The sequence below is a fragment of the Lampetra planeri genome, chromosome 25, assembly GCF_965212315.1.
Source record: "Lampetra planeri chromosome 25, kcLamPlan1.2.h2, whole genome shotgun sequence".
NCBI lineage: Eukaryota > Metazoa > Chordata > Hyperoartia > Petromyzontiformes > Petromyzontidae > Lampetra > Lampetra planeri.
In genome coordinates, this window is record NC_136131.1 from 10,029,659 (window position 1) to 10,042,398 (window position 12,740).

At 50.4% G+C, this 12,740-nt stretch overlaps 1 protein-coding gene across 1 annotated transcript in view; it reads left to right on the forward strand.

The window, feature by feature from the left end:
* The window catches only part of LOC144727444 (sodium/calcium exchanger 1-like), a 178,415-nt gene that overhangs the window by 20,457 nt on the left and 145,218 nt on the right, over nucleotides 1-12,740 (forward strand). The gene's annotated exons all lie outside the window — the stretch shown is intronic.

Below are 12,740 nucleotides of genomic sequence, written 5' to 3' on the forward strand. Positions count from 1 at the left end.
TCTCACCACTCAACAGTTTGAATGACAACAAAACAGACTCGACACATTTGTCAATTGCACGGTGGCCTTAAAATGGAAATTATACAATAGGCGACGTTTCGGGCAATGGGCCTCCTTCACAGCACGTAAATAGAGAGGCCAGAGAAACGGAGTGGACAAGAGTTTGGAGACCATTTCTTCACACCATGGGGCATAATGAGAATAACATTAAAAAAACTCTTTTCAAATTAACTTAAAAAAAATTGGAATATGAATAGTTGTCTATTAGTAGCTATTGAGCAGTACATGATAAACGAACACACCACAGTCGATCGTCATATCACATGCGGTGGGGTAAAATGTGGATATTTTCACCTCTCCAGCATGGAATAAGCAAGACAACATACCCTCTAGAGCTGCACTTTAGAGCTCAATTTATTGGAGGCCTTCGTGCCAGCAGTGGGCCGAGAAAGACATTGCAGGGCTGCGCCTTGGTCTTCATCTCCAATGGGCTTTTGCTTCTCATTCATGGGCACCCTTAACCCCACGTGGGAAGATTTTTCATATTTTTTTAATTTGTCAGGGTGGTTCTGTCCTTTTGAATCATATAGAATGTGGGTCATGAAATCCCACAAACAATGCACATCATCAAGAGTTCAACATCCGTCACAGATGATAAGTCGTTACATTTATTATTCATGATTTCGAGTTCTCTATTTTTCAGAAAACACAGGCTCGAGGCAATGTTTATATCATGTGGTATCTGGACAGATGCCAAGTTTATGCTGCAGGGTTTCAGTTTACAATTATCTCCACACCTTTCCTAATTTTTCGTGTAAATGCACAGGATGTTTTTGGACTTGACTGCATGTTTTATTCAAAGTGCAGGAAGCCGGTTGAAATAGAATAAGTATACATATTAATGTAAAATGTTTTTGTTACAATTTTTTTCTTCACAACAGTAGTTTTTATTGCGTCACTGTAACGCCATCTCCACACGGACAGACACAGAATCGGCCACTGGTCTGGCTGCCAGGAGATTTGTCCCGAGCAGTTCCGTGTCTGTGGTGCGGCCCTATTTTCTAAGTTTATATTGAGACAGACACAGAGAGAGAATTAACACATTGACACGCAGGTGAATGACATCGTCCAAACTGCAGAATTAAGAAGCGTAAGTGGGCTTTGGCAGGTCACATTAACGCTAGAAGGGACGGTGGCCAATGGTTAAAAATAAAAACGGAGTGGCAACCCAGGAATGCACATCAGAGAGAGAGAGACGCTCGCCGAGGAGATGGAGCAATGACATTTGTTTATGCGCAGATGCTCGGCGCATTATTCCATTGCAGGATCATGAGAGGCGGCATCAGCTTGGGAAAGGTCTTCATCCAGTAGTGGATTGACCATGGTTGATAATAATGATGGTGATATAATACGTTATTATAATTTTTTCGTAAATGTTTTGCTTTTAACTGGATTGACAGATTTGGGTGATCATGACTCAGCTTCTCTGAAGCCACGGTTTTGTGTTGTGATTCCAATCAGACATCGGCATTGGGAACTCCCCCCGCTCCACCTCCCCCCTCCCGGTTTCTCACCATCGCGTACACTCACAGCCTCGAGGGAAATATGCGAGAGAGGGGAGAATTAGAATGAGTCATTAATCACCACCGTGGACGTGGGCTGTGCAGTGGCTCCAAACACATCTGGCCGTCTTGAGATTTCAGAGAGTGCGTGTCTGTGTGCGTGTGGCCTTCCTTGCCTGTGGGGAGGGCTGGCACAGTGATTAAGCGCGCTGCGCTACGAACCTGGCCACCAGAGTTCGATCCCCGGTCACAGCTAAAATCAGTGACGGTTACCTGAACCGGTCCTGGGTGGACTCCCCGAGGTCGACTCAGCCTCACACGAGACGCTGGAGAGGCAAAGGCGGTCGGGCGTGGTGCTGGCCACCCTCCCCACCGTGTAACATGCCAAGCTTCTTCTTGGTTCTTTGGGTAAAGTCACGTAGAAGGGAAATAATAAAATAATAAAAATCAAACATAAAATACAATTCTCACGACGTTTCGGCCACAACGCAATCAGCCGTCCTCAGGTGAAGAACAGGTCTGTCGGAAAGACAGCGTCTGAATGCCAAGCTTCATAAGTGATCGCTCACAGCACTTACCCCAACAGTCTGTTAAAGGCTATACCGGGGATCTTTGTCTTTGGGATTTTGCCTGGGGAGCGGCAGTCTAGTTTGCGCTCTGCGCTATGAACCCACCGCTTCGAGGTCGATTCACGACCAATAACCACGTGTGACAAATATTTGAACCGATTTTGGCCCTTCCCTAGGTAGACTCAGCCTTAAAATGAGTACCTGGTGCGGTAAAACATGAGCATTTGGGAGACAAAGGTAGTCGACCGTGATGCTTGCCCCTACAGTCTGTTAAACGGGGTCTTTGTCTCTGCCTGTCTAGATGGGGTTATGCAGTTGAGTGAGTTGTTGTATGGTAATACAATTTTTGTTGTTATGGTAATTTAAAGGTCTTGTTGCACTACTGGATATGTTTATTTTCGACATTTTTCTATTATTCCTAAGCTTGTCCGTTTATGCATTATTATTAATCTCTGTAAGTCTATTACATCATCATCATCATTACCATCATCGACATTATTATCATCATCATTGTAATAATTCTCCATCATCCCCATCATTGAGTTATAATTATCATCATCAGCATCATCACCACCAATTTCATACGCACATAATTTACATTTTCATCACACGTATTGCCATCATTGTCTTCATTATCACAAATCATCACGAATCATCATCTTGGCTTTATGAATTCCTACCTTTGTTATTGGTAACTCGGGTTGGTCCTACGCTGCTGTAATTCATCCCTTGCCCTGCTTTCATCTCTCCGTGTCGCCTTCGGTCATCCCATCATGCGTGTTCCCTTTCTTGGCTGCCTTTCTGCACCTATCCATTCACTCTGCTTTTGTTCATTTGTCTTTATGCCATTTATTGCCTCGTGACAGTTTTTGCCCAGTGGCAACTATCCTGAATTTGACACACACACACGAAATGAAAACATATTCCCTGCACAGTATAGACTTAATAACTCTAGGGACAAATGTTGCTAGCGAGCTCCTATTAAAGGCCAAAATCGAGCACCAGGAGGTGGAACGGCCGACACCCTGCCACCATGGTATTCAAGGCCTTAAATGCACTTGCTCCTCCCTACATTCATGACCTCCTTCAGCCACGTATATTCCATCAAGATCATTAAGTTCCTCAGATTGTGCATTGCTCGCTGTCCCACGGTCTCAGGCTTGACACGTGGCGGTGATGACTGTGCCTTAGCAAATTGCGGCACCTCAACTCTGTAACTCGTTGCGCCTTCCAGGCCGGAGGACTTCAGAGACACTTTACAGATCTTCAAATCTCGACTAAAAACGCTTCTGTTTAAAATGGCTTCCTCTCTCTTCAGTTATTTTAAAACGTCTTTCTCGCTTCTACTTCTTCTTGCCGTGGTTGCTCTTAAACTATTTTATGCATTTCCATGCGCAGCGCCCTGAGAACGATTGTTTAAGGTCCCTTTATTAATTTATATTATTGTTGTTATTAACCCTCCTCTTCGTCTTCCCGGTGCTGATGTTGACAATCCGCCAAATCGGGTATCTATTTAAGGCTGGCTTGGCCTAGGGGAGGCCAATGACATTAAGTTCTGATACAATTAGATATACCTGAGAAATCGACTCAAGTCGCTGGTTCGCACTGCAGTGCAGTATGCAAACCACGGCTCCATCACCTCATACAAAGACAAAGATCCCCCGTATAGCCTTTAACAAACTGTTGGGACACATTTAGCGAGCAGCTTTGAAGGCTGGCACGGCACACGAAGGGGTGGAGTGGCCAGCACCATGCCTGGCCACCTTTGTCTCTCTAGTGCTGTTGTTTACACACCACACCAGGTACTTATTTAAGGCTGAGTCGACCTAGGGAAGGCCCAGGACCAGTTCGGCAATTCCTCGCACACGAACACCCAGCCACCTTTGTCTCCCTGGCACTGAACTTCACACATCGAACCAGGCGTCTATTTAAGGTTGAGTTGATCTAGCAGAGATCCTATCCAGGTTAAGAAAACCGTTCCATTGATGTTTTTCTTCCATGATTTATGAATGACTGCCTCCCATCCATCCAATGTGCTCTTTGCCATTCTTGCTCCTTTGTAGCCTCTCTTTCATTCACATTTCCCCGTTTCTTGTGTCCCCTTCTTTTGTGAATCATTCTTGAGCTGTCGTTGTTGTTGTTGTTGAAATGATACGCTTCATAGGATAAATATTGCATTGCATGTCATTCACTTGCACCGATGTTTAGACTTAAAGGATTTTGGGGTTAGCGCAATGAGTGAGCACCTATTAAAGCTACACTTGTGCATCGTGAAGGGGTGATTTAACCAGAAACACGCCTGTACGCCTTTGTCTTCTGAGCGCAAATGTTTATATTTTTTTACACAGCACTCGGGAACTCATTTCATGTAGAGTCAACCTAGGTAAGGCCCATCGCAGGTTTGGGAATCAATTCCCTGACATCATGTGCGCTAGCCACTGTTTCACCTTTCCCCACCGTACACCACAGACACACAACGACTGATCTTCACTACAGTACTCAGGGGGAGGATGATACCACCACGGCGTTCGTGCCAGGCTAGGTGCACTTTTAAGTTACCTAAAATGTTAAAATCTCTCTGGCAAGAGATAACACGACGGAGCCTGCTGTTATGGGTTAACCGTCTGCGATGGCTGGCTACACATTCCCTCCTCACGGTAACAGCCGCAATCCGCCACCAATTATCGCCCACGGCGTTCGTGCCAGGCTAGGTACACTTCGAAGTCATGAGAAGCGTGGGAGGGTTCGCTGGCAGGAGGGTCATCGGACAGAGCCCTGACGCGTTGCGGGTGAACCGACTGAGATGGCTGGAAACACATCCTCAACTCTCTCTCTCTCACACACACACGCACGCGTGCTTGTGCACACAAAATAAAACAATGGGGTCATGGTTCCCACCACCACCACCACGACCACCAGACCCGCCGTTGTTTTTTTTTTAACCAACGACACACAGAGAGAGAGAGAGCGGGAAGGAGAAGAGGAGCGCCATTTTGTGCGTGAGGGAAGTGCTTTGCAATGGCAGCGCGAGGAGGAGGCAGCGGCTACGTTGCGAATGCTAATGCCGACAGCGGAAGGCGAGCGGAGTGGCGAGGGGGTGGAGAAGGAGAGGGGGGATGGTGATGGGGGAGAATTTGAGGGATGGTGAGGGGGTGATGGTAACAAGGGAGGTGAGGGGGAATTTGAGGGATGGTGAGGGTGATGGGGGTGATGGTAACAAGGGAGGTGAGGGGGAATTTGAGGGATGGTGAGGGTGATGGGGGTGATGGTAACAAGGGAGGTGAGAGGGAATTTGAGGGGTGGTGAGGGTGAGGGATTATTTGAGGGGTGGTGAGGGTGAGGGGGTGATGGTAACAAGGGAGGTGAGAGGGAATTTGAGGGGTGGTGAGGGTGAGGGATTATTTGAGGGGTGGTGAGGGTGAGGGGGTGATGGTAACAAGGGAGGTGAGGGGGAATTTGAGGGGTGGTGAGGGTGGTGGGGGAGGTGAGTGGGGTGGTGAGGGAAGTAAGGAGGATTGCGGTTGGGGTGAGGAGGCTGGCAAGTGAAGTGATGGAATTAGTGAGGCGGTCCCGGTCCTCTCCCTAAGTCGACTCAGCCTCAAATGAGTACCTGGTGCGGTGCGTAAATATCCCCACTAGGGAGACAAAGGCGGCCGGGCGTGGTGTTTGTCCACCCAACCCCCTCGTGTGCCGTGCCGGCCTTCACAGGTGCTGCTTGCTAACAGCACTTGCCCCAACAGTCTCTGAAGGCTACACGGGGGATCTTCGTCTTTGGGGAGGAGGAGGAGGCGGCGGCAAGGTGGATGTGAGAGGGAGGATGAGCGGGAGATTACGTGGGGGGTGGGGGGTGTGTGTGGGGTGTGTGGGGTGTGGGGTGTGTGGGGGGTGTGTGGCGTGGGGTGTGGGGGGTGTGTGGCGTGGGGTGTGGGGGGTGTGTGGTGTGGGGTGTGGGGGGTGTGTGTCGGGGGTGTGGGGGGTGGGGGGTGTGGGGGGTGGGGTGTGTGGGGTGTGTGGGGGGTGTGGGGGGTGGGGGGTGTGTGGCGTGGGGTGTGGGGGGTGTGTGGTGTGGGGTGTGGGGGGGTGTGTGTGGGGGGTGTGGGGGGTGGGGTGTGTGGGGGGTGTGGGGGGTGGGGGGTGTGGGGTGTGTGGGGTGTGGGGATACCCCCGTTCGGAGCCGGACATTCCCTCCGCAACGACGGAACAGACTGCTCGTGGTTGCGGTGGGGTGAGATTAAGCGCAGCGGGTCTGCCGCAGCAGGGAAGCGGCCATCCACGATCCTATTGAGACGCGGGCGCTGATGTGGCGGAGGAGGAGGAGGCAGGGAGGGAGGGAGGAGGGGGGGCTGATGGGCTGGGTGCTTCCGATGATGCCGGTTCCCTTGGCTAAGCCACGCAGGTTCCTCCTCGTTCAACTCGCGCCCTCTCTTATCCGTTTGCAATTCCGTGCAGCGTGAGATTTCAATTCGCGCGCGTCGCTTCACGACGAGATCCTCACGGACTCGGGTGAGCAGCAGTAGCAGCAGTAGCAACAGTAGCAGCAGTAGCAGCAGCAGCAGTAGCAGCAGTAGCAGCAGTAGCAGCAGCAGGAGCAGCAGCCGCAGCAGCAGCAGTAGCAACAGTAGCAGCAGTAGCAGCAGTAGCAGCTGCAGCAGCAACAGCAGCAGCAGCCGCAGCAGCCGCAGCAGCAGCAGTAGCAGCAGCAGTAGCAGCAGCAGCAGCACCAGAATCAGGAGCAGCAGCAGCAGCAGCCGCAGCAGCCGCAGCAGCAGCACCACCAGCAGCAGCAGCCGCAGCAGCAGCAGCCGCAGCAGCAGCAGCAGTAGCAGCAGCAGTAACAGTAGCCGCAGCAGCAGCAACAGTAGCAGCAGCAGTAGCAGCAGCAGCCGCAGCAGCAACAGTAGCAGGAGCAACAGCAGCAGCAGCAGTAGCAGCAGTAGTAGCAGCAGCAGCCGCAGCAGCAACAGTAGCAGGAGCAGCAGCAGTAACAGCAGCAGCAACAGTAGCAGCAGCAGTAGCAGCAGCAGCCGCAGCAGCAACAGTAGCAGGAGCAGCAGCAGCAGCCGCAGCAGCCGCAGCAGCAGTAACAGCAGCAGCAACAGCAGCAGCAGTAGTAGCAGCAGCAGTAGCAGGAGCAGCAGCAGCAGCCGCAGCAGCCGCAGCAGCAGTAACAGCAGCAGCAACAGCAGCAGTAGTAGCAGCAGCAGCAGCCGCAGTAGTAGCAGCAGCAGCAGGAGCAGCAGCAGCCCCAACAGCAGCAGGAGCAGCAGCAGCGTGGAGTGTGCAGCATGTGGATGCGTGCGCAACGACGGGACGCGTTTGACTTGCGCGTTGTGGCTTTTTTTTTGGGGGGGGGGACGTGGTGGGGTGAGCGGTGGCGCAGCGGTTAGCGCAGCAGCGCTCGCGCTGCGAGCCGAGTTCGATTCCCGCTCACGGACAGCAACACCGGTGACGATTCTCTGAACTGGTCTTGGGCCTCCTCGAGTACCGCACGAACATCGCCGCGAGGGAGACAAAGGCGGCCGGGCGTGGTATTGGCCACCCACCCCCTCGTGTGCCCTGTCGGCCTTCATAGGTGCTCGTTAACAGCACTTGCCCCTACAGTCTGTTAAGGCTACACGGGGGATGTGTTTGTCTTTGTTGTCAACATAACACACACAATATGAATAATTCACTGCGTTTTACTTCTAGATTAACGTGAATTGCGTACGGGGTGGTGTGTCGCATTCGTTTACGCATCGAGTCTAAACACCGTGTTTCCACGTTCAGTTCAATGCTGCACTTAAATAGGAAAGGACATGGAGGTGATTCCGCACGACATGTCCCTAGGAGGGATGGACGATGGGCCCGTGGTCGAGACTGGCGATGGAGTGGCAGCCAAAGGAGAGGGGTGGGGGGTGGGGCGGAGCGCCGCTGACACAGAGGAACAAATAAAGAATCAACCATCGAACACTGTCCTCGTACATCAACGATTGGAATCACAAGGTATAGCGGCTTGGCTCGTGACGAAGCCGGCACATTATTTTCACCCGTGCGTCGCCGTGGCCAAAAAAAAAGACAAATTTACATTTCCTAACAGCCTCGCTCACCCCCGCATAACCCCGACCGCCAGCCGCACATCCTGCTGCGATCTTCCCAAACACCGCTGCGTTTCTCTCCTGCTCCTCAGATCCTCCACTTGAGATAATTGTGTTCTCCAGCTGGGCTGGGACAGATGGGCAGGTCGGACGCTGACCCCGAGTTGAACTCCGCGGCTACCCTCCCGAATAACGAACTGGAGGATGGAAGTGGGGTGGGGGGCCCGAAGATATGTCAGAGCTCCACATCCCTCCGCCTCCGACCATCGATGGACGGGAGAGGCCGGAGTGTGCCATAGTGAGAGGGGGCGGCGTTGATGGCTGCACGGTGAAATACAACCTCACGTGGCTCGCCGCTGTCAGTGATGGACTCGGCGGAATTAGGCTGTGTGGGGGGAATTAGTAATGTCGATCATAAATCATGTTTTTTTTTACATTCCGTCTCTCGTCGAAGAAACCACCGCAGAAAAGAGGCTTCGGAGATGGTGCGCGCATCGCGTGCATCACCATCGTCGTCATAGTGCAGTCGGATAAGTCATCCTGCAGCATTCAAACGTTTGAAAAAACATGATATAGTCTTTACGACCACTTATGAAGGAAGGGCACACGAGGGGGTGGGTGACCAGCACCGCACCCGGCCGCAATTGTCTCCAGAGTGGCGATGTTTACACATCGCACCAGGTACTGGGTTGAGGCTGAATCGACCTAGGGGAAGACCATGACCCGTTCAGATAAATCGTGATTGCTGTTGGCCGTGAGCGGGAATCGAACTCGGGTCGCCGGGTTCGTAGCGCAGTGTGTTAACCGCAGTGTGTTAACCGCTGCGCCACCGCTCCCCACACATACATTCAGACCCACAGGCAGAGATATATTTAATGAAGCAGCACTAGCAGCGATGTTCTGGCTATGGTTATAAGATCAAAGTCTTCGCTTGTTTTATAGCAGGGGTCAAGGTTGTGCTGTTTTTATTTATAGCTTGCTCATGAATAATGTATGTGCTACATTATTTCTGACGCTTTCAATAATTGTATTTTATTCAAATCGCTGTCAGTGTGTGCGGAATTCTCTCCGGCTTGTTTTTATTCGTGCTATTATTACCCTTCTGTTTTTGTTTAAGGAGAGGGGATGAATTACACACGTTTCTGCATCAGCTTTCCATTTTTTTCCAGTTCACGGAATGTCAAAGACTAAGAGAAAACATGAAGCAAAAAAAGGGTCTGTTCACAGGTCTGCAGCCAATGTTTCTACAAAGGCCGAGTGCAAAGGAATAAAAAAAACAATATTGCCATGGAAACAGCTGCTTTGTAGGATACTGTATTGGCAAACGATCAATCATTATTGCATATTTGGACCTTCTGAGGGCAAAAGTGGGAGCCCTGCAATTATTCGCGCACACCGCAGCTACTGCAAGGGCCTCGGGAATGAGGGAGCTCTAGGAAACCCGTCTAAAAGGGTATTTAAATCGACAACATTGCAAATCGGGACCTTCTAAAGGCAAAGGTGGAGCCCTACAACTGCTCAGTGAAGCCCCTGCTGGCAGAAGGGTCTCCAACTCGAGGTCACCCTCCAGAGCCCCTTTCCACGCAGGCCAGACGCTTTGAGAGAAGTGGGACTTCCCACACTTTACCCCATGCACATGCGACCATCTATCGACTGACTGCGGATGAATCGATTTATATTAGTTGGTGGATTTATACAAACTGCCACGCCGGGAGATCGCGTCGAAACGGAGGCCTATGGACTCGCAAGTCTGGCGCGTGCTCTCACCGTTACAACGGCGGCGGCAGCAGCAGCAGCAGCGGTACTCCCTTCCAGAATTTGATGTTTTTTCTTTTATCACGCAGGTCCCGGAAAGGCCTCTGCACAGAAGACGTCAAAGAATAACTCGTATTAATGAGACAATTGGACAGATGATTTCACGACGATCGCGTTGCCAACGTGGGGGGGGGGGGGGGGTGGGGAGAGGAGAATTCGGGGAGGGCTCGTTTGTAATTTCCAGCTTTAAACATGTAAAGCGGGGTTAAATGAAAAGACTAGGAAATCGATTGCAATAACAACCTGTGGGAAAATAGAATTAATCTTTGATGTGTTCCCGCGTCACGAGATGTCATTCCATTCTGGAGGGGTTTTGATAATAGGAGCGAGGGGTTTTGTCTTTGCGGTGGGCATGGTTTTTAGGGTGTGTTGAACTTCCTTCGCACCGTACGTAACCAACCGTGTTCATCGGTGGATGCGTAAAAGGTAAAGGTGCAGCCCTGACAATAGCTTGCTCGTGCCACTGCTAGCGGAAAGGGCCTCCACTAGACTGGATCTCCAGACAGCCCCACTCGAAAGGTAATTCGACCTACTCTTTCTTGCTGGCCAGACATCTTGGAAAATGGTGGCAAGTACGAAACCGACGTTTGACCCCATCACACGTGACCTGGCGATTGAATTCACTGTGGTGGTGTGCACGTGCGATCTAAGAAAACTTGCACCATGTTTAGTTTTTTACTGCCGCACCGGGAGATCGAATCGAACCGGCGACCTCTGGATGTTTGCAAGTGCGGCGGTGCGAACCGCTACACCGTTGCGCCAGCGTCCGAGTGCATGTGCACCAGCTTTCATGCATCGACACTGGGGATAAGCTTTTGTCTGTTTTACCTTAATTTCCTCTCTCTTCCTCCCCCCTTAGGGGAGAAAAAAAAACATTTCACTCGGCTGTCAGTATCACAATCTAATAATAGTGTTTCTGCAAAGTACCACTGCAGTGTGGGATATCCCAGGTGGGTCCATTCCAGAGTTATCAGTACACTCGGCAATTACTTAACCAATGACAGGGTGATTATTAATGGTGATTGCTCGTTTATATAAAAAAAAAACTGTCCAACTTAACCCCACAAACGTCTTATCTGCCTCCCGTGACCACACATCCACCCTGTGGCACTTGCATAAATGTAATCGAAATCGGTGTCCTGCGGATTCGCTTTTTTCATTTGTACCCACGTGAACACGTGCTTCGCCGAAATCTATTGGAAAATTGGTTTTTGTGGTCGTACTTGTTTATTTATGCCAAGAAAGAGGGCATCCCTAACCTTGTAAATGCATTCCTGGGTCCAAATTAACGGCCCGATCGCCAAGCCAACGCAACATGGGCATGGCCGGATGAAATACGATGGGGGCCCAGGACTGTATATTCCTTCCCTAACCTTTGACTGTTTTAGCACCACCATAACCCATAATGCCAGCCAAAACGCTCAATTGTCACTCGCCTTGGTTATTTCAGTTCTGTTTTTTTAAACTACCGATTATAAAGATAAAATTTTAGTTCAAATTAACGAATCTATTTTGGTTTGGCCACGTAACTGCTAGTAATGCACATCGGGGATTCTTTGGCATTAATTGCCAAATCACCTGTGTAGGATTTGTCATAATGCTTACAGTATCGTATTTCAAACATTTTAAAGCAGTGTATAATATAGGTTCCCCTTGCTTCATGCGAGTTCGGCTTCTGCGACTTAGTGTCACATATATACGTGGCTAGCATATATTTCTACCCAAAGTTCCTCTCTGTTACGCGGTCTGAATTCACTGAAATGCGGTTACGCGGTCGGACGTGTGACAACGCTGTGTGTGTACCGTACCCGCCCGCCACCAGGCAGGCAGGCGGCCGTCTCGTGTAGTTTGTTTCCCATTTGTGCCCTTCGCCCCCCCCCTCCCCCCGCCGTTCGGAACGCATTTACCGCGTAAATCGAGGGAAATCTGTAATATTTTATTTGTGGCCCGAAACAAATTCGAGCCCTCCCCCCCCCCACCCCCTGGGCTGTGAAGCCTCTTAAAGCCCCGGCGTGGATCCAGGGTCCCTACGCGCCCGTTATTGAGGTTATGCTCAAGAACAGCCCTCGGTGGGTAGGGTCAATGAAATTGAGACCTCCTCAACTTTTCCACTGAGCATGCTTTGATTGCATTGGGCGCACCTGAGCCAGTTGATTTAATGACCGATCACCCGTGATCCCGACTAACACCTGAGGTCGCGTAAAACCTTTCCACCGCTGTCGATTTTAGATACATCCTTTGTTGTTGTTGCTTAGGGCAAAATCGCCCTGAAATGGGCTCCATCTCATCCAGTCGCGGGAATATAAAGCTGGGTTGAGCTCTGGTCCCTACTTGTATGGGAAGGTTGCCTGGGAAAACGAGTATTTGCAGATGCGGGCTGTGATATGCAGGTACTATACGTACCGCATTCTGCCATGATCTCCCCATGGTTTCCCTCGCAACACATTTTTTTTTATCTTGTTTAGCAATATACACGATTCTCACACACAATCTGAATTCTTGCACTCTACTACAGCCTCAGCAGAACAATGTGACAGAGCACACATTTATGTGCCTTGCAATCGACCAAACATTCCCCGCTTGATTCTGTTACATATACACAGGGCACATAAAAACAACCGCAGCTTTTTTGCTAAATGAATTTCCACGGATCGTCAAAAATTGAATTGTAGCACTACGCAGCAGTAGATAAAGTAAACCCCTTTCGACATAAACATTTA